At 37.7% G+C, this 22,600-nt stretch overlaps 1 protein-coding gene across 3 annotated transcripts in view; it reads right to left on the reverse strand.

The window, feature by feature from the left end:
* LOC308354676 (immunoglobulin lambda-1 light chain-like) overlaps positions 1–22,600 on the reverse strand; it is a gene marked incomplete at its 5' end in the record, with an annotated part of 1,188,495 nt that overhangs the window by 901,817 nt on the left and 264,078 nt on the right. The window lies entirely within an intron of this gene.

Below are 22,600 nucleotides of genomic sequence, written 5' to 3' on the forward strand. Positions count from 1 at the left end.
CTCGATCCCAAGACCCAAAGATCATGACCTGAGCTGAAACGAAGAGTCAGATGCCCAACCGACTATACTACCTGGTGTCTCATCTTTTTTTTTTTTTTTTCATTAGACTATCAATTGAGAAGGGCATGAGGGAACTCCTGGGGCACTGGAAATGTCCACATCTTGATCTGGATGGTGCTTTCATGGGTGTATATATGTGCATTAGGGTTGGTGCTTCATGGTGCATCATATTTAAGAAATTATTGTCTACCAAGGATATAAACATATTCCTCTTAAACTTTCTTCTAGAAGTTTTACTGTTTAGCCTTTTGCATTTAGAGATTAGCATTTGAATCAGCAGACTGAATGAGCAAGATAAACCCTCAGCAACATGGATGAGCCTTATCCAATACAATCCATTGACAGCCCTAAGAGAACAAAAGCTATGGAAAAGAAAATTTTCCCTCTCCTTTCTTGAGATGGGACATCCATCTCTCCTGCCTTTGGACGTCAGAGCTCCTGGTTCTTGAGGCTGCAGACTGAGACTGAATTATGCCACTAGCATTCTTGGGGGACAAAATTGCATAAGCCCCGTATCTCTGGTTTTTTTATCCTATTGATTCTTTCTGGAGAATACTGACTAATACAAATACCTGAGAATCTAAGCTCTACAGCATTGTTGTTCAAAGTTGTCTTGGGTATTCAGGTGCTTTGTTGAATTGTAGTGGTTATAATGGTCATCTTTGTCTTGTTCTTAGACTCACATATAATAGTTCATCATTAATCATGGTGTTAGCTGTAGGGCTGTTTGTAACTACCCAATTACTTTGGGGGAATTGAGCTAGAAATCAGTAACAGAAAGATAATTCAGAAAAACACCCAAAGTCTAGAAATTAAGCAATATAATTAAGAACAGGACTGGGACTAGGGTGTAGGAAACCAGGAGCCTAAAGGGTAAAGGTCCATTCTTGTACTTTCACAAACCTCTTGCATACTGCTCTTATGCTCATTATAAGATGGACCTAAGTAGTTAGAAGGAATTCATATTTAAAGTTTATGTATTTGAATAGAAGAAGGGTTGGGGTGGGCAAAATGGGTGAAGGGGATCCAGAGGTTCAAACTTCCAGTTATAAAATACGTCATTGGGAGGTAATGTACACCATGGTGACTATAGTTAATAATACCATATTGCATATTTGAAAGTTGCTAAGAGAATAAATCTTAAACTTTCTCATCACAAGAAAAAATAATTTGTAGCTATGTTTGGTGATAGACGGATGTTCACCAGGCTTATTGTGATCATTTCACAATATATATAAATATTCAAATATTGAATAATTTGTTTTACACCTGCAACTAATCTAAGGACTATGTCAGTTGTCCCTCAATGAAGAAGAGGAGGGAAGAGAAGGAGAAGAAAGGTCAACAAAATAATGATCTAAATCAGTGGTGTCGAGGGAGCCTGGGTGGCTCAGTTGGCTAAGTGTCTGCCTTCAGCTCAGGTCATGACCCTGGGGTCCTGAGATCAAGTGTTACATTGGGCTCCCTGCTCGGCAGAGAATCTGCTTCTCCTCTCCCTCTGCTGCTCTCTCCCTCTGTCAAATAAGTAAATAAAATCTTGAAAAAATAAAATAAATCAGTACTGTCAATAGAAATTTTTGTAGTGATGAAAATGTTCTATATCTGCTCTGTCCAATATGCTACATGTGACTGCTGAGTCATTGAAAAGTAGCTAATATAAATGATGTATTGGATTTTTAATTTATTTAATTTTGATTAATTTAACACTAAATTTAAAGGTAGGGTAAACAAATCTTCCTTATACATGAAGTCCAAATAATTTCCATACTCCCAATAATTTGTGTATTTCATAGACACTCTCCCCTGAGACTACATGTCCTTTCCTGAGAGTGGGCTAGATTTAGGGACTGCCTCCAAAGAGTAGAATATGGAAAGGAGAAAAAATTAACTTTACAGTGGAGAAATTAGTGGTTAAGTCATAGTGATAACATGTATTCCTGATGGGAAGTGATAAGAACATATCACCTCTGTGGTATAATTCTAAAAACCTATATCCCCAGTGTAACTGTAAGGAAAACACTGAACCCATATTGAGACATTCTCCAAAATATCTGACCCCAAGGATTCCTTAAAATTGTCAAGGTCATAATAAACAAGTAAAGTTTAACAAACTGTCACAGACCTGAGTAGGCTAAGGAGACACTATGACTAAGTGCAGTGCAGTATCCTCTATGGGAATCTGGAACAGAAAAAGGACTTTAGTAGAAAAACTAGTGAGATTTGAATAAAGCCTGAAGCATAGTTCATAGTGACTTAATGAAGGATGTTGAAGTAATTTTGAGATCTTAAGGGGGGGGTCATTTCCCAAATACACATTTTAGACATAGAAAATACTTTCTATCTACATCCTCTTCACTTTGTCTACGGTATACTTAACTGAACAGAAATCCTCAAATGCAAAGGAGCAATAATATTTAGACTGTGTGATCTGACCATAATGCAACAAGATGAGAAATTCATAAATGAAATGCTTTTTAAAATCCCACAGATTTGGAAAATAAATACCATATTACTATGTAACCCTTGCGTTAAAAAGAGAATTACTAGGGAAATTAAGACATACTTGAAATTGAATGATAACGAGCATACTAAGAAACAAAATCTGTAGGATACAGTTAAATTGATACTTAAGTAAATGAAGGTAAATTTATAGCATCATATACAAGAGAAATAACTGTAAGTTTACAAATAAACCACCTAGACATTTATCTGAAATCATAGTGAAGCAGTTAACTTTGTGTGGCGACAGATAGTACAGATAGTAACTACATGTATCATGGTGATTACTGCCTAATGTATAGAATGTTATATTGCTACATTGTACACCTGTAACTAATATAACATTGTATGTCAAATACACTACAGTTAAGAAAAAAAACACTTTATAAAATATTGTAAAGAGGAACAACAGAACCTATAGAGTTAAAAAGAAAGTAAAGAGCAGAAAATATAAATGGGCTAGAGATGAAAATCACATTATAGATTAAAAAGCCCAAAACCTGTCTTTTTTTTTTTTCCCCTTTTCAAAACACTACTAAAGTAGACAGACTTCTGGCAGAAATGGCAATTAAAAAAAAATCTGTTAAAAAAATCTGTAGAGGTTCAGATAGTAAATATTTTAGACTTTTGAATATGATTTATGACAATTAATCAACTGTTGTTTTAAGAGGAAATCAGCCATAGACAATACCTAAAGGAATGGGTATGTCTGTGTTCAATAAAACTTTATTTATGAACACTGAAATTAAAATTTTATATAATTTTCACGTTACAAAATAAGAGTTTCTTTGTGGTTTTCTCCAGACATTAACAAATGTAAAGTTCATTCTTAAGTCGCTGCAAGCTATAAAAACAAATGGGTGCCAGGCTATTTTTGTATGGCTTGACCAGATGTAACGTCAAGAGTACAGGCGTCAAGACCAAGTTGCATGGTCATGTTCCCTTAAACATGGGGCTGGCAGCTAGTGGTTTTATGAAAAAGGGACCACACCTGAGGATTATGAAAGCTAAACGCCAGGTGGAAAAATTTATGCGCTGATGGATTGGGAGCCTGTCTTTATCCTTGAACCCTGGTCGGCTCTGCAACCTTGACCTCCCAAGACTCTTCCAGGGACTGAGGGTCCTTGCTGCTGCTCTCACCCCTCTCAGCCTGATCCCGTGCCCAGGGATAGCCACCAGGGGCGCAAGAGCGCGCGCAGACGCCGGACCCGCCTCGCCGCCAATCAGATTACAGCGCCCAGAGCCGCGCCGTCCTTGGGCCCGCACCTGGCAGCCAATCACAGATCGCAGCGGGCGCGCGTGGAGAGGCGGCGGCGTCGGCGGCGCCTGGGGCCTGAGGAGGCGTCGTCGCCTCGGGCTTTGCCTGGGGAGCGCCTTGGGGCGGTGCGCCTTCCGCAGCTCAGGACCTGGTGCGGACCGCGGGGAGGACGGTAAGGACGGGGGCGTGGCGCGGCCGTAGTGTTCCCAGAGGAGAGATGGGAGGGATTCCGCGGCCGCAGTCCCGCGGGCCACACGGCTCCTGGTCTGGTTCTGCCCGAGCGGCCTGTGCCTGTTGCTGCGGCCTCCGAAGTGTGTCGGGTAAGCGGCTCTTGGCGGGTCCTGAGACTGCCTTCACGCACACCTCCTTCCCCGGTCTCAGCAGGCGCCTTTTGGGCAGCATCCCCTCCCCCACCCTGGGCTGGCCGTCCCCATCCCCCAAGCCTGGGCCCAGCCTGGGCCTCCTGGAGGAGGGGCCTGCCCAGGCTCTTAATACCTTCCCCTCCCCCGGCCCACTGGGGTCTCTTGTGGAACTTAAGGCATTTAAACGTCCCCAGCCAGCCTCCTCCTCCCTGTTCTGGACGTCTGTTGGCCCAGAGCCTTTAAGGCGATTTAAGCATTTGTAAATTCATTTATTGCTCCCTCTCCCCTACCTCAGGGCCTTGTTAATTTTTCTCGTTTGCAGTATCTCTGCCTGGGCTCTATCTCAGACTCTTCCACCCTAATGAAGTCCTCCTGACAGCCAGGCCGCGGGGTGGTTTCCAGGCTTTGGGACTGGGCAGTTGGCAGGCATAGTGTTTTCTTTACTGAGGGACGGTAGATGGGAGGAACAGGTGTGGGGGAAGGGACTCCAGTTCTCTTCTGGTTAAGTGAGACGCTTGATGAACATGTAGATGGCAATAACAGGTAGGCAGTGGGATATAAAACATTCTTGTAACGTGTAAGTAACCCTAATCCTCCTCTATGGTTGCCTCAAGGATGTGACCTTCTCCTGCCTGGAAAATCTTAAGTTCTTAGAAGTTTCACTGCACACCTGAGGTAAGATGAGAGTTCTTTATAAGGACCAAGACTGTATCATTTTTCTTCAGTTTTTTCTTCTTTTCTCTCATGTTAAAATACTAGTATTTAGACAGTGTTTCCTGAAGTGTGTATGACCTGAATATGTCTGATAAATTCAAGCCAATCACTGATTTAGGTAATTCTGGAGCTCTCTATATTGCTTCCTTAAAAACAGGGAGGGTGGCATTCTTTCACCTGCTCTCTAAAGAACATGAGAGGATCATACATTTTAAGCTATGTAAAACTGACCTCTTTTACAATGGCAGTAGGAGGCTAAAATGGGCAGATACACATACCTAAGATTTAAGCTCATGTATTAAAATATTAAAGTGGTTCATTCAGGATAAATGTGTGTTGGTTAAAAATGCTCACATAGGGTTAGTTTGTTCATTTCTACAATCTTTTAAGGGCTTTATTTCATGAAGTAATTGAATGTGACTGGGTAGGGGAAGCCATATGAATTCATTTCATGCCAGTAGGCAAAACAATAAAGTAAGTTGTATGCCCAATAACTTGTGTACATAGCATGGTAAGACCCATTATATAGTTAGTTATCTATTGCTGTGTAACATTGTCTCAAACTTAATGACCTAAGAAATGTTTATTTCACTGTCATACTCTAGCTGGGTGATTCTGGCTCAGGGTAGCTTATGAGTTTATAGTGAAGCTTTTGACAGGATTGGCAGTTACTGAAGACTTGGGTTTTATTGGATGAACAGTGTCTGAGCTTGCTCACTTGACTGATAGCACAGTCCTCAGTTCTTCACTCTGTGGCCCTCTCCATGGGTCTGCTTCTGTCACGGTGGCTGGCTTCCCTCAGAGCGAGTGATTAAAGAGAGAGCTTGGTCCCAGGATGAAGTGCAGAGTCTTTTTCAGAAGTTACATACCATTACTTCTGTATTTGCTTCATCACATAGGCTAACCCTGTGATATTGTAGGAGAGGACTACACAAGAGTGTGAATACCAGGAGGCAAGATTCATTTGGGGCCATGTTGGAGGCTAGCAACCACACCTGTTAATCCACCATTCCAACTCTTCTCCATATTGTTCTGTTATTATGAGTGAATTATTTGGCTCCAGGCTAAGGGCAAAGCCTCCCCTGGTATATTAAATCCAAACGGTTTTTGTTTATTCAGGAATGTTGTTCCAGCAAGTCTCCTCTTTGTCCTGGATTAAGTTTTCAGTTTCTCTGGATCATTCTAATCAGCAAACAGACTGATTGTAATGTTACCTTTCGTTAAAAAGCCATCTTTTAATTGCACATCCCCCTTTTGCTTATTTTATTTCATGTCTGCTTCTCATTAGAAGAAAATTTCTTCAGAGTTGTCCATGTTTGCTTCCTCAAGTTCTCCCATTCTCCTTTAAATCCACTCTTGTCAAGACCTCCAGTGAATTTCACAGTACTTAATGAAATGGTCAATTGTTTTTTTTTTTTTTAAGATTTTATTTATTTATTTGAGTTAGAGTGAGAGAGATCACAGGAGAGAGAGAAACAGAATCCCCTCTGAGCAGGGAGCCCGTTGCAGGACTCGATCCCAGGACCTCAAGATAATGACCTGAGCCAAAGGCAGATGCTTAACCGACTGAGCCACCCAGGCATCCTGAATTGTTAGTTATTAATTTATGTGATCTATTGCAGTATTTATCAGAGTCATTAATTTCCTCTTCCCTGAAAATAATTTTTCATTTGGATTACAACGTGCTTTTTCTCTATTCTTTTACTACTCCCCTACCCCCCAACCCAGCTGATTCTAAGTAACTCTTCCTTCTTTCTATCCTTTTCTGGTTTCTTCTCATGTTTCTGACCTCTGACCAATGCAGTGCCCCAGGACTTGGATATCAGACCTCTTTTCCTAGATGACAGCAGGCAGTCTTGTGTTTTAAATAACATTACATGCCAAAGACTCCAAAATTTGTGTACTTAGCCAGGTCTTTCCCTGAGTTCTGGTCTCATATTTACTTGCTCAGCATCACCCCTTCTATGTGTCATCCTCTTCCTCACACCCCAATTCCAATCTATTAACAAATCTTGTGGACCTTCAAGGTTTTAATATAGAATTTGACCCCTGGGGCGCCTGGGTGGCTCAGTGGGTTAAAGCGTCTGCCTTCGGCTCAGGTCATGGTCTCAGGGTCCTGGGATTGAGCCCCACATCCGGCTCTCTGCTCAGCGGGAACCTACTTACTTCTCTCTCCCTGCCTGCCTCTTTGACTACTTGTAATCTCTATCAAATAAATAAATAAAATCTTAAAAAAAAAAAAGGAATTTGACCCCTTCTCAGCATCCCAGTCTTGTATTAGTGTAATCTTTTATCATAAAATCATTATTAATGAAATTATTATGATTGTTATTAATAATCTTAGTAATTATAATAATCTGAACTTGCCTTCCTGCTTCCAGTTATTATTCTAAAGTTTTCTTTCTTCACATAGCAGCCAGAGTGGTCCTTTTGACATGAAAGATCATGTCACCCCTCACTCAAAATTCCCAGTGAACTATCATACCCAGAGTAAAACCAAAGAACTTAGAATGGACTACATTAATGTACTACAGCAAACTCAATCTTTGATTCTTCTCCAGTTTCTCTCCCTGTCGACTGGTTTGCCTACATTAACCTCTTGACCAGTCCTTAACTTTGGTAAGTCTCAGAGCCTTTGTATTTGTTCTTCCTTCTGCTGGAGAATTCTTCCCCAGATCTCCATAACCATGCCATACAAATATCAGCCTGCCTCCATACTACCTGGCCATTGCCTCCTTTATTTTCTCTATAGCATTTATGACCATTTGAAATTATATATATATGCATACACCCATATAATAATATAAAATATTTTATATGATTTATGTTACATTAGTACATATTTGAAATATGTGCTGTGTGATACTATAATATTGCATGCAGTAACATTATGTGTGTATATTTTTTAATGTATTTTTCAGTTACCTCTATTGCAATGTCAGCTTCCTGAAGAAAGGGTCTTTGTTTCAATCACTACTGTATCTCTGGTACCTAAATCAGTACCTGTCATATGGTAGGCTCGCCAAATACTTCCTAATACTCAAATTCCTTATAAGCGCCATCTTGATACTTCTCCCTCCCCTTTTCTCTGTTAAGGGTTAGGGTTAGGAGACTGTCAGAACTATACAGTTTCTTATCATTATGCTCCTGTGTCATTTATTTGTTTCTCAGTCTTTTTTGGACTGAGAATTTTACTAATTTAATATGTTTTATAGTTGTAGTTCATCCAAAATAGTGAACATCAGAACATTACCAACGTTATATGTGTGACCACCCATAGGACTTCTTATGATGATCTTTCCGTAGAGTAACAATTTTTCCTTAATTTCTTAAAAGAAAGAGAGAGAGAGAGAGAGAAAGAAAGAAAAAAAAAGAAAGAAAAGAAGAGAGAGATTCCCCTCTTTTCCTTTTTTTGCACCCAGGAGTTTTAACACAGCATTATTATGTTAGGGTCAATTTGATATGAAACAACAACAACAAAAAATTACTTTCAGCTTTTGATTTCATAACACTTAAAAAAATGGGGTACCACTGAAATAATAAAATAAAATTTAAAAATTAAAAAAAAATTGGTACAAGTTATTTTAAGCTGTCCTTTGTAAGTTCCTTACACTTGTCAACCACAAGTATTCTTAGGTGCATTCCTTATTCATTCCTTTAAATGTATAAATTGGTCATTTGAGTAACACTGAATAATAGAGATCTGAGAGTTCAGCTTAAGCATTAATATTGTATATATTTGAAAACAAAATATGGTTGCTTTGTGGAAGTCTTACTAGAATTTTTTTCTTTGGGAGCTTTCCAATAGCAGGGAGATATTTGTTACCTAGAAGATTCATGACAGGGAACATCTAGCATGCATAGCCTATGCTCTCACCACTTTCACTACTTCAAGATTCCTTACAAGTATGTTGATTCATTTATTACCAAAATCATTTTTTTAATGGCGGAGGGAGAGAGAGAAAATAAGCACACTCCCTGCTGAGCGGAGACCAATATGGGGCTTGATCTCACAACCCTGAGATCATAACCTGAGTTGAAATCAAGATTCAGATGCTTAACTGACTGAGCCACCCAGATGCCCTGAAATCAAGGTATTAAGAGTGAAAAGTGATACTGTTAAAAAATACACAGGGGCAGCAGGTCAAACTGGATTGTTCTGGTCAAATCAGGATTTTTAGCAGTCCTAATAAAAGTTAAGTTGATGTTTTAACTTAGGATCAGAGTAGTGTCCACTCTACAAGAAGATACCCATCCCTCCCTAGGAACATATGTCTCCCACTTCAAATTTGTAAATTGACTACATGATACTAGTTTAACTCTCCTTGTGGGCTATATTAGTTTGCATTGTTACTGTAATTCTAATTACCTAACTCTTGTTACATGAATGGAGTCTGTTTAGGGGCTTTGAAGATTTAGTTATCAGTTGTTACGATGTTGGGGGAGGGGGAGGTCACACCAGCCTATTGCTAGGAATTTTTTTCTTTAATTGAGATATAATTCACATACTATACAATTCACTCTGTAGAATGCAAAATTGAATGATTTTTAGTATACTTCACAAAATTGTGCAGTCTTTACCACTATCTAATTCTGGAACATTTCATCAACCCTAAAACGCTATATTAGTTTCCTGTGGCTACTATAACAAATTACCACAGTCTTGGTGGATTAAAACAACAAACATTTATTCCCTCTCAATTCTGGAGGCCAAAAGTTAGAAATCATCACCTGACCTAAATCAGGGTGTTGGTAGGGCCACCCTATCCCAGAGACTCTAAGGGAGAATCCATTGCTTGCCTCTTCCAGCAGGCATTCTTTGGCTGAGGCCATGTCATTCCAGTCTTGTTACAATGCTTTCTCCTACTGTATGCATGAAATCTTCTGCTTTTCATACTGAGGATACTTATGATGGTATTTTGGGCACATTTGTATAATCCAGGATAATCTTCCTATCTCAAGATTCTTAATCACATCTGCAAAGACCCCTTTCCCAAAAAAAGATAACATAGATACTTTTCAGAGATCAGGATCTAATATTTTTTGAGGTCATTATTCAACCTACTACATTTCCTCATTCTTTCCCCCACTCCAGCCCATGGCAATCACTAATTTATTTCCGTCTCTGTGCATTTGCCCAGTGTAGACATTTTATATGGGAGGAATCATACAATATGCGGCCTTTTTGTGTCTAGCTTTATTTGCTTAGCATCTTTTCAAGGTTCATACATGTCATACATGTACAGCAGTATTTGTTTTTATTTGTTTTCATAGCTGAATAACATTCCATTTTATGCCTATACTACAGTTCATCCACTTATCAGTTAATGGACCTTTGGATAGTTTGCACTCTGTTGCAATTATGAATAATGCTGCTATGAACATTGTTGAGCAAATTTTTATATGGATTTATGTTTTCAACTCTTTGAGATATATTCCTAGGAGAGAAATTGCTGGATCATATACTGCTGTATTTAATTTTTGAGATGCTGCCAAACTGTTTTCCAAAGTGGCTGACCATTTTACAGCAGTTGCACTAACAATATATGAGGATTCTAATTTCTCCATATTCTCTTAACACTTTTTACTGTTTCTGTTTTTGATTATAGTCAAGCCAGTGGATGTGAAGTGGTATCTCATTCTGGTTTTGATTTACATTTTCCTAATAACTAATTGTGTTGAGCAGCATTTCTTGTGCTTATTGTATTACATTATTTGTGTATCTTCTTTGAAGAGTTGTCTATTCAAATTTTTTGCTCATTTTTTATTGTAAAAAGCAGATAACATAAATTTTACTATCTTAATCATTTAAGTGTTAAATATATTAACATTGTTTTAAAACAGATCTCTAGAACTTCTCATTCTGTAAAATTGAAACTCTGTATCCATCTCATTAAACAACAAAGTCCCTTTTCCCTCTCTTCCTAGACCCTGGTATCCACCATTCTATTTTTTGTTTCTTTACTGTTGCTTTGACTACTTAAGATACTTCAGATAAGTGGAATTAGTATAGTATTTGTCTTTTTTGTGACTGGCTTTTTAAAATTTAGCTAATGTGTCTTCAGAGATTCATCGGTGTTGTAGTGTGTGGCAGGACTTCCTTCTTATAGCTGGATATATCCCGTTGTATGTATATACACATTTTTTTAAATTCTTTCATCAGTTAGTGAACATTTGGACTGCTTCTACCTTTTAGTTATCAGAACAGTACTGCTGTGAACATGGGTGTACAAATATTTCTTTGTAATCCTGTTTTCATTTCTTTTGGATATATATCCAGAAGTGGGATTGCTGGATCATATGATAGTTTGATTTATAATATTTTGGGGAACCTCTGTTGCTTTGCTCTGGTGCTTTGCACCATTTTACATTCCAACCACAGCACATAAGAATTTTAATTTCTTCACATCCTTACCAGCAGTTGTTTTTTTTCTGGTGTAATTATTTGTTTTTATATATTTTGATAGTAGCCATTCTAAGGGGTGTGAGTGATATATCATTGTAGTTTTGATTCACAGTTTTCTCATTACTATCATGTTGAACATCTTTTCATATACTTAGACATTTGTATATCATTTTTAGAGAAATTTCTATTTAATTCCCTTGCCCATTTTTTAGAAGTTTTTATTTAAGTAATCTCTCTACCCAATGTGGGACTCGAACTCACATCTGTGAGATAGAGTCACATGCTCTTCAGGCTGAGCCATCAGGCACCCCCTTTACCCAGTTTTAAATAGAGTTGTCTTTTTATTCTTCTGATATAAGAGGTCTTTATGTATTATGGATAGAAGTCCCTTATTACATATATGAGTTAAAAATATTTTCTCCCATTATGTGGCTTGTCCATTACTTTCATGATGGTATCCTTTGAAGGACAAAAGTTTTTAATTTGGGGGCGCCTGGGTGGCTGAGTGGGTTAAGCCTCTGTCTTCGGCTCAGGTCATGATCTCAGGGTTCTGGAATCAAGCCCTGCATCGGGCTCTCTGCTCAGCAGGGAGCCTGCTTCCTCCTCTCTCTCTGCCTGCCTCTCTGCCTGCTTGTGATCTCTCTGTCAAATAAATAAATAAATAAAATCTTAAAAAAAAAGTTTTTAATTTGATGAAATCCTGTTTTAATTAAATGTTATTAAATTCTATTAATTAACATATAGTGTATTAGTTTCAGTGGTAGAGTTCAGTGATTCATCAGTCTTCTATAACACCCAGTGCTCATTACATCCCATGCCCTCCTTAATGTTCATCACTCCGTTACTCCATCCCCCTACTCCCCTCCCTTCCAGCATCCCTTAGTTTGTTTCCTGTGATTAAGAGTCTCTTATGGTTTGTCTTCCTCTGTGATTTAGTTTTGTTTTGTTTCCAGCCCCCATGCTCTTCTGTTGTTTCTTAAATTCCACATATGAGTGAAATCATATGATAATTGTCATTGATTGGCATTTTGATTAGCATAAATACCCTCTAGTTCTATCCAGGTCATTGCAAATGTCAAGATTTCATTTTTTTGATGGCTTAGTAATATTCCACACCACATCTTCTTTATCCATTCATCTGTTGATGATATCTGGGCTCTTTCCATAGTTTTGCTATTGTGGAGATTGCTGCTATAAATATTGGGGTACAGGTGCCCCTTTAGATCACCAGATTTGGATCTTTGGGATAAATCCCTAGTAATGCAATTGCTGAGTCATAGGGTAGCTCTATTTTCAACCTTTTGAGGAAACTCCATACTTTTTTCTAGAGTTGCTGTACCAGCCTGCATTCAACTAACAGTGTGAGGGGGTTTCCTTTGCTGAAATCCTGTTCATTTTTCTTTTGTCATTATTCCTTTTGGTATCTTGTCTCAAAAACCTTTATTTCTGTTTTTTAAAAAAAGAAGACTTACAGTTAGCTCTTACATTTAGTTCTACAATCTATTTTGAGGTTTGTTGTATTTTTTTTTTTTTTTAATATGCTGTGAGCAGGGGTCCAACCTCAGTTTTTTGATGTGGATGTTCAGTTGTTCCAACATTTGTTGAAAAGACATACCTGCTCCCCACTTAATTATTTTGCTATTCTTGCTGAAAACCAATTGGCCATTAGTGTATGGGTTTATTTTTGGACTCTGAATTGTATTCTATTGATCTGTGGTTCTGTCTTTATGAAAGTACAACACTCTTGATTACTATAGCTTTGCAGTAAGTTTTGAAATCAGTGTGACATTTTCATTTCTTCTTTTTCAAGATTGTTTTGGCTATTCTGAGTCTTTTGCATTTCCCTGTGAATTTTTTTTTTTTTTTTTAAGATTTTATTTTATTTATTTGACAGAGAGAGAGATAGAATCACAAGTAGGCAGAGCAGCAGGCAGAGAGAGAGGGAGAAGCAGGCTCCCCACTGAGCAGAGAGCCCGATGTGGGGCTTGATCCCAGGACCCTGAGATCATGACCTGAGCCGAAGGCAGAGGCCTAACCCACTGAGCCACCCAGGCGCCCCTCCCTGTGAATTTTAATTTGTGAAAAAGCCAGCTGGGATTTTGATAAATCAGTATCAGGAACCTTGTCATCTTAATAATATTAAATCTTATCCATAAACATGGGATGTATATATTTACTTAGGTCTTTTTTAATTGCTTCAGCAATGTATTCAGTATAATTCAGTGTTTTCAGTATGAAAGTCTTGCATTTTTTTCTGGAAATTTATTCCTAAGTATTTCATCCTTTTTAATGCTACTGTACATAGAGAATTGCTTACTTAATTTCATTTTTGGAGTGTTTATTGCTAGGGTATAGAAATGTAATTGATTTTTTTTAAGGTTTTATTTATTTATTTGACAGAGAGAGATCACAAGTAGGCAGAGAGGCAGGCAGAGAGAGAGGAGGAAGCAGGCTCCCCGCCCAGCAGAGAGCCCGATGTGGGTCTCAATCCCAGGACTGTGGGATCATGACCTGAGCTGAAGGCAGAGGCTTTAACCCACTGAGCCACCCAGGCACCCCTAATTGATGTTTTATATTGATCTTATATTGTTTATTATAATAAACAATTTTTATATATAAACAAATATAATTCTTCAGGATTTTCTGTATACAAAATCATGTCCTCTCCAATATCGTTTTACTTCTTTTTTTCCCAGTCTGAATGCTATTTTACTTTTTTTTTTTTTTGCATGATTACCCAGTTAAACAACCTCCAGGATAATGTTGAATCAGAATGGTAGAAGTGGACATCCTTGTCTTATTCCTGATCTTAGAGGAGAAGCTTTCAGTCTTTTTGCCATGAATTGTAATGCTAGCTATGGGTCTTTTACAGATATCCCTTGTCAGAGAAAGTTTCCTTCTTCCAGTTATTGAGTGTGGTTTTTATCCCCCCAACCCAAAAGGGTGCTCAATTTTGTCCACTGCTTTTTTTGTGGACTAATGTAGGGTTTTTGGTCCTTCATTCTATTGAAATGGTATAATGTTGATTGATTTTCATATAGTGAACCAACTTTGCATTTCTTACATAAATCTCACTTTGTCATAGTATATAGCCCTTCTTATAGGTTTTTAAATTGTGTTTGCTAGTATTTTGTTAAGGATTTTTGCACTTATTCATAAAAGATATTGGTGTCTGGTTTTTTTTTTTGTTTGTTTTTTGTTAGTTTTGTGTGTGATATGTTTGTTTAATTTTGGTGTAAATAGTACTGGTCTCATAGAATGAGCTGGAACGTTTTCTCTCCTCATCTAATTTTTGGAGAGTTACTGAAAGTTTAGTGCTAATTCTTTTTGAATTGTTTTGATAAAATTTATGAGGATAGTCATCTGATCTTGGATTTCTCTTTTGGGAATTATTTTTTAATTTTTATTAACATATAATGTATTAATTTCCCCAGGGGTACAAGTCCGTGAATATTCAGGCTTACACATTTCATAACACTCACCATATCACACACCCTCCCCAATGTCCGTAACCCAGCCACCCTCTCCATACTCTCCCTCCCCACAGCAACCCTCAGTTTCTTTTGTGATATAAAGAGTCTCTTATGTTTTTTCTCCTTCCCAATCCCATCTTGTTTCATTTTTTTTCTTCCCTACCCCTCAAGCCCCCCACCCTGTCTCTCAATTTCCTCATATCAGGGAGATCATATGATAATTGTCTTTCTCTGATTGACATATTTCTCTCAGCATAATACCCTCTAGTTTCATCCACGTCATTGCAAATGGCAAGATTTCATTTCTTTTGATGGCTGCATAGTATTCCATTGTGTATGTATGTATGTGTGTGTATATGTATATATATATATATATATATATATATATATATATATATATATATACTTCTTTATCCATTCATCTGTTGATGGACATCTAGGTTCTTTCTATAGTTTGGTTATTGTGGACATTGCTGCTATGAACATTCAGGTGCATGTGCCCCTTCAGATCACTACTTTTGTATTTTTAGGGTATATACCCAGTAGTGCAATTGCTGGGTTGTAGGGTTGCTCTGTTTTCAACTTTTTGAGGAACCTCCATGCTGTTTTCCAGAGTGGCAGCGGTTCAACCTGCATCCCACCAAGAACGTGAGGGTTCTCCTTTCTAGGCATCCTCACTGACATCTGTCATTTTCTGACTTGTTAATTTTAGCCATTCTGACTGGTGTGAGGTGGTATCTCATTGTGGTTTTGATTTGTATTTCCCTGATGCCAAATGATGTGGAGTCCTTTTTCATGTGTCTGTTGGCCATCTGGATGTCTTCTTTGAAGAAATATCTGTTCATGTCCTCTGCCCATTTCTTGATTGGATTATTTGTTCTTTGGCTGTTGAGTTTGATAAGTTCTTTATAGATTCTGGATACTAGCCCTTTATCTGATATGTTATTTGCAAATATCTTTCATTCTGTTAGTTGTCTTTTGGTTTTGTTGACTGTTTCCTTTGCTGTGCAGAAGCTTTTGATCTTGATGAAGTCCCAATAGTTCATTTTTGCCCTTGCTTCCTTTGCCTTTGGCAATGTTTCTAGGAAGAAGTTGCTGTGGCTGAGGTTGAAGAGGTTGCTTCCTGTGGTCTCTTCAAGGATTTTAATGGATTCCTGTCTCACATTGAGGTCTTTCATCCATTTTGAGTCTATTTTTGTGTGTGGTCTAAGGAAATGGTCCAGTTTCATTCTTCTGCCTATGGCTGTCCAATTTGTTGACACCATTTGTTGAAGAGACTGTCTTTTTTCCATTGGACATTCCTTCCTGCTTTGTCAAAGATTAGTTGAGGGTCTATTTTTGGGCTCTCTATTCTGTTCCATGGATCTATGTGTCTGTTTTTGTGCCAGTACCATACTGTTTTAATGATTACAGCTTTTTAATAGAAGTTGAAGTCTGAAATTGTGATGCCACCAACTTTGGCTTTCTTTTTCAACATTCTGCTGGCTATTCGGAGTCTTTTCTGGTTCCATATAAATTTAGGTTATTTGTTCCATTCTTTGAAAAAAAATGGTATTTTGATAGGAATTGCATGAAATGTGTAGATTGCTTTAGATAACATAGACATTTCACAATATTTGTTCTTCTAGTCCATGAGCCTGGAACATTTTTCCATTTCTTTGTGTCTTCCTCAATTTCTTTCATGAGTAATTCAGTTTTCTTTCTTTCTTTCTTTCTTTTTAAGATTTTATTTATTTATTTCAGAGACAGAGATCACAAGTAGGCATAGAGACAGGCAGAGAGAGGAGGAAGCGAAGTAGGCTATCCGCTGAGCAGAGAGCCCGATGTGGGGCTCAATTCCAGGACCCTGGGATCATGGCCTGAGCTGAAGGCAGAGGCTTTAACCCACTGAACCAACCAGGTGCCCCATTCATAGTTTTCTGAGTACAGATTTTTTGCCTCTTTGTTTAGATTTATTCCTAGGTATCTTATGGTTTTGGATGAAATTGTAAATGGGATTGACTCCTTAATTTCTCTTTCTTCTGTCTTATTGTTGGTGTATAGACATGCAACTTATTTCTGTGCATTAATTTTATATCCTGACACTTTACTGAATTCCTGTATGAGTTTTAGCAGTTTTGGAGTGGAGTCTTTTGGATTTTCCACATAAGGTATCATCATCTGCAAAGAGTGAGAGTTTGACTTCTTCTTTGCTGATTTAGATGCCTTTTATTTCTTTTTGTTGTCTGATTGTTGAGTCTAGGAATTCTAGTACTATGTTGAATAGCAGTAGTGATATTGGATAACCTTGACATGTTCCTGACCTTGGGGGAAAAGCTCTCTGTTTTTCCCCGATTTTGAATGATATTTGCTGTGGGTTTTTAATAGATGGCTTTTATGATTTTGAGGTATATACCCTCTATCCCTACACTTTGAAGAGTTTTTTTTTTTTTTAAGATTTTATTTATTTATTTGATAGAGATTACAGGTAGTCAGAGAGGCAGGCAGGGAGAGAGGAGGAAGCAGGCTCCCCATTGAGCAGAGAGCCGGATGTGGGGCTCGATCCCAGGACCCTTAGACCATGACCTGAGCCAAAGGCAGAGGCTTTAACCCACTGAGCCACCCAGGCGCCCCATCATACTTTGAAGAGTTTTGATCAAGAAAGGATGCTGTACTTTTTTTTCCAGCATCTATTGAGATTACCATATGGTTCTTGTTCTTTCATTTATTAATGTATCATGTCACATTGATTGATTTGCAGATGTTGAACCAACCTTGCAGCCCAGGAATAAATCCCAGTTGGTCATGGTGAATAATCCTTTTAATGTACTATTGGATCCTAATGGCTAGTATTTTGGTGGGAATTTTTGCATCTGTGTTCATCAAGGATATTGGTCTGTAATTCTCCTTTTTGATGGTGTCTTTGTCTGTTTTTGGGATCAAGGTAATGCTGGCCTTATTTTGGAAGTTTTCTTTCCATTTCTATTTTTTGGAACAGTTTCAGGAGCATAGGTATTAATTCTTCTTTAAATGTTTGGTAGAATTCCCCTGGGAAGCTGTCTGGCCCTGGGCTCTTGTTTGTTGGGAGTTTTTTATGACTGTTCAATCTCCTTAACTGGTTATAAATGTTTGGTAGAATTCCCCTGGGAAGCTGTCTGGCCCTGGGCTCTTGTTTGTTGGGAGTTTTTTATGACTGTTCAATCTCCTTAACTGGTTATGGGTCTGTTCAGGTTTTCTATTTCTTCCTGGTTCAGTTTTGGTAGTTCATACGTCTCTAGGACATTTCTTCCAGATTGTCAAATTTGCTGGCGTATAGTTGCTCATAATATGTTCTTATAATTGTTTGTATTTCTTTGGTGTTGGTTGTGATCTCTCCTCTTTCATTCATGATTTTATTGATTGGGGTCCTTTCTCTTTTCTTTTGATAAGTCTGGCCAGGGGTTTATCAATCTTATTAATTCTTTCAAAGAACCGGCTCCTAGTTTTCTTGATTTGTTCTACTGTTCTTTTGGTTTCTATTTCATTGATTTCTTCTCTGGTCTTCATGATTTCTCTTCTTCTGCTGGTTTTAGGCTTTCTTTGCTGTTCTTTCTCCAGCTCCTTTAGGTATTCAGTTAGGTTGTGTTTTTGAGACCTTTCTTGTTTCTTGAGAAAGGCTTGTGTCCCTGTATACTTTCCTCTCAGGACTGCCTTTGCTGTGTCCCACAGATACTGAAAGTTGTGTTTTCGTTTTCACTTGTTTCCATGAATTTTTTCAATTCTTCTTTAATTTCCTGGTTGACCCCTTCATTCTTTAGTAGGATGCTCTTTAGCTTCCATGTATTTGGGTTCTTTCTAAGTTTCCTCTTGTGATTGAGTTCTAGCTTCAGAGCATTGTGGTCTGAAAATATGCAGGGAATGATCCCTCTCTTTTGGTACCAGTCGAGACCTGATTTGTGACCCAGAATGTGATCTATTCTGGAGAATGTTCCATGTGCAGTAGAGAAGAATGTATATTCTGTTGCTTTGGGATGGAATGTCCTGAATATATCTGTGATGTCCATCTGGTCCAGTGTGTCATTTAAGGCCTTTATTTTCTTACTGATCTTTTGCTTGGATTATCTGTCCATTTCAGTGAGGGGAGTGTTAAAGTCCCCTACTATTATTGCATTATTGTTGATGTGTTTCTTTGATTTTGTTATTAATTGGTTTATATAGTTGGCTGCTCCCATGTTAGGGGCATAGATAAAGAAAATTGTTAGATCTTCTTGTTGAATAGACCCTTTGAGTATGGTATAGAGTCCTTCCTCATCTCTTATTATAGTCTTTGGCTTAAAATCTAATTGATCTGATATAAGGATTGCCACCCCAGCTTTCTTTTGATGTCCATTAGCATGGTAAATTGTTTTCCACGCCCTCATTTTAAATCTGGAGGTGTCTTTGGTTCTGAAATGACTTTCTTATAGATAGCATATTGATGGGTCTTGTTTTTTTTTTTTTAAATCCATTCTCATACCCTGTGTTTTTTGATTCGGGCACTTAGCCCATTTACATTCAAGGTAACTATTGAAAAATATGAATTTAGTGCCATTGTATTGCCTGTAAGGTGACTGTTAACTGTATGTTGTCTCTGTACCTTTCTTGTCTACTACTATTAGGCTCTCTTTTCTTAGAGGACCCCTCTCAATATTTCCTGTAGGGCTGGTTTGGTGTTTGCAAATTCTTTTAATTTTTGTTTGTCCTGGAAGCTTTTTATCTATTCTTCTATTTTCAATGATAGCCCAGCTGGATATAATATTCTTTTTTTTTTTTTGAAAGATTTTATTTATTTATTTGATAGAGATCACAAGTAGGCAGAGAGGCAGGCAGAGAGGAGGAAGCAGACTTCCCGCTGAGCAGAGAGCCCAATGCAGAGCTCGATCCCAGGACCATGGGATCATGACCTGAGCTGAAGGCAGAGGCTTTAATCCATTGAGCCACCCACTCACCCTATGGATATAGTATTCTTGGCTGCATATTTTTCTCATTTAGTGCTCTGAATATATCATGCCAGTTCTTTCTGGCCTGCCAGGTCTCTGTGGATAAGTCTGCTGCCAATCTAATATTCCTACCATTGTATGTTCAGACTTCTTGTCCCACGCTGCTTTCAGGATTTTCTCTTTGTCCCTAAGACTTGTAGGTTTTACTAATATATGACAGCGTGTAGACCTATTTTTATTGATTTTGAGGGGGGTTCTCTGTGCCTCCTGAATTTTCATGCTCATTCCCTTTGTCATATTAGGGAAATTCTCTGCTCTAATTAGATCCAGTATACCTTCTGCCCCTCTCTGTCTTTCTTTTACTGGAATCCCAATTATTCTAATATTGTTTACTCTTATGATTTCACTTATTTCTCAAATTCTCCCCTTGTGGTCCAGAAGTTGTTTGTCTTTCTTTTGCTCAGCTTCTTTATTCTCTGTCATTTGGTGTTCTACATCACTAATTCTCTCTTCTGCTTCATTTATCCTAGCAGTAAGAACCTTCATTTTTTATTGCACCTCATTAATAGCTTTTTTGATTTCAATTTGGTTAGATTTTAGTTCTTTTACTTTTTTAGAAAGGGATTGTATTTCTCCAGAAAGGGTTTCTCTAATCTCTTCTATGCCTTTTTCGAACCTAGCTAGCACCTTGAAAATTGTCATTTTGAACTCTAGATCTGACATATTACCAATGTCCTTATTGATTAGGTCCCTAGCCATTGGTACTGCCTCTTGTTCTTTTTTTTTTTTGTGGTGAGTTTCTCCGTCTTGTCATTTTATCCAGATAAGAATATATGAACGAGAGAATAATACACTAAAAGTGTGGCAAAGACCCCAGAAAAATGTATGCTAACCAAATCAGAAGAGACCCAAAACTGGGGGGAGAAGAAAAGGGGAAAAAAGAAAAAAAAAATACATACACACACACACACACACACACACACACACATACACACACACATATATATAATCTCAGACTGGTGGTAAGAACAAAGCCGCCCACTTGATTTTGGGGCTATTCTGGTCTCTTAGAAGAAACTACCTCCCAAAACTTTAAAGAAAGAAAAACATATATATACACAAAAATAATAGTGAACACGATGAAGGGATGGAATATGACTGTAAAGATGAACATTAAAAAAAAATTATGAAAAAGGAATGATAAGATAAGTTGGTTGGAAAAAGGAAAAAAGAAAAAAAAAGAATGTGCTCAGGCTGGAGACTAGAACAAAGCCATGCGCTAGATTTAGGGTATATTTTGATCTGTTGGAAGAAATTGTATCCCAAAATTTTAACAAAAATAAAAAAACCTGTATGTATACAAAAAATAAGGTTAAATATGATGAAGGGTTAAAATATGACTATAACAATGAAGGCTAAGCGGGGGTGGAGCCCTCGCAGGGACATTGTGGTCTCAGGTATGTATAATTGACATAAAACGTTAGTTTCAGGTGTATAGTATGATTTGGTGTTTGTTTAAATTGTGAAATGCCCACAATAAGTATAGTCAACATCTGTCACCATACATAATTTTTTTTTTTTGTCTTGAGATAAGAACTTTTAAGATCTACTCTCCTAGCAAATTTCAGATATACACTGCAGTATTATTAACGAGAGTCATCATGTTGTGCATTACATCTCCATGACATTTATTTTATAACTGGAAGTTTGTACCTTTTGATCCGCTTTATCCATTTTACCCTTCTACCTTGCCTCTGACAATCATCAGTCTGTTCTCTTTATCTATGAACTTATTGTTATTTATGATTCCACATATCAGTGAGATCATATAATATTTGTCTTTCTGTGTTTGACTTATTTCATTTAGCATAATGCCCTCAGGTCCATCGTGTCACAGATGGCATGATTTCATTTTTTTTATGGCTGAATGATATTCCATTATTTGTATATTGTAGATTTTCTTTATCTACCAATCAGTGGACACTTAGGTTATTTTGATATCTTGGCTACTGTAAATAATGCAGCAATGAACCTGGAGGCACCTTTATTCCCTTTATGGTTGAATAATATTCCAGTGTTTGTATATACCACAGTTTGTTTACTTATCCATTGATGAATATTTGTATTATTTTTACCATTAAGTTCTTGTGAATCATGTTACTCTAAACCTGTATGTGCATTACATGTAGTTGTCTGAGTACCTGTTTTCAGTTCTATCGGGCAATACTTAGAAGTGGACTCTTGGGTCATAATGATAATTCAGTGTTTAACTTTTTGAGGAACTGCCATATTGTTTTCCACAGAAATCCTCTGATTTTCCTCTGATTTTTAATCTTCTGATTAAGCCTTTGGTTAATTTCTGGGATGAAAAAGCCCGATTTTGACTATTTTTGCTGTTCTCTTTTATGAAGGAGGCAATATTTGTAGTTTCTTATTTTACCATTCCCTATGACTTTACCTTGTTGTTGGCATTTAAAAAATTAACATTGTCCTTTTTTTCCCTTTTTTTTTTTCCAGTCATCTTTTTTGTGGTTCTCTGCAGCCCCTGTTTAAATCATTCACCATTCACCTGATACTTCCACCTTTCTAAATCCTCAGTCTTAGAGAAAGAACTTGCTTCTGAACTAACAGGCCACTTTTAGGTTGAATTGCCATCCTGCTCATCTCTACTTTGTGAATTCTTCAACAATCCTGCTCTTGGGAGCAAAGGGCAAGAGAAAATGGTTGAAAATGACTGACAATAGTCCTCCTGAGTCCTAGGATTACAGGGTTCTCATATTTGCTGTAATAGTACACTTCAGTGGCTCCCTGACTTAAAGAAAATTGTGTGTTCCTCAGGTTTGAACATTTCCTGCTTCTTGCCTCAGCCCACTTTCCTTTGTTAAATTTAT

The sequence above is a fragment of the Martes martes genome (genome assembly GCF_963455335.1).
Source record: "Martes martes genome assembly, chromosome: 13".
In the NCBI taxonomy this organism is placed as follows: domain Eukaryota; kingdom Metazoa; phylum Chordata; class Mammalia; order Carnivora; family Mustelidae; genus Martes; species Martes martes.